Genomic DNA, 757 nt, shown 5'->3' with positions numbered 1-757 from the left:
ATCATAGCGTACAATTGTCTGACAGAAATAGCTGTCAGTTTGTCCTACGTGTATCGCGATCTGACAACGTATGATGATCCGACAGATATAGCCATCAGATTGTCATACGCGTATGACAATCTGACAACGCATGGCTATCTGACAGAACACCGGGGACTGGGGGTGGGGTGGGCTTGGGGGCTCTCTCTGGCGCTCTTGTAACTCATCCTGGTTACGTGAACCGACCAAAGTTCCCTTTCTCACAGTAATTCAAGTGATACTGTCCTCTGCCTCCCTGCATATGTTAATTTATGGCCTCCTGTCTTGTGTAATAAGACCACAGGGGTCCGGGCAGAAGCTCTACTACAGATCTCTCTGTTTCAATACTTACCCAGCAATAGTTTTAGTTTCAAATCACTAACAGAAACCTGTTCAAAAAAGTTTAAACTACATTAAACACTAAAAATAATAATTTTTCCTCAACAATAGTCACATGACATGTGATATAGATATATAATTTAGATATGAGGATATAGATATTCAAATTTACCTCACAGTATTTTTAGACTGTCTTTGAATGTTGGCCCTTAAATAATTTGGTCTTTTTCTTGTCAATTTCTGTAAACCTGAAAACTCATCAGATATAAACGTTCTCTCTCTGTAAGGGAGCGAGTTCATCATCAGCTCATATAAAGCTGKTAAAAGTTTATTTTATTTGAGATGTTTCACTTTGACAAGCTTTACACAACAAGATGAAAAAGGAAAAGGACCAACACTC

Source organism: Poecilia reticulata, linkage group LG7, assembly GCF_000633615.1.
Source record: "Poecilia reticulata strain Guanapo linkage group LG7, Guppy_female_1.0+MT, whole genome shotgun sequence".
NCBI lineage: Eukaryota > Metazoa > Chordata > Actinopteri > Cyprinodontiformes > Poeciliidae > Poecilia > Poecilia reticulata.
The sequence above is the reverse complement of the archived record's forward strand: the minus strand, read 5'-3'. Positions refer to the sequence as shown.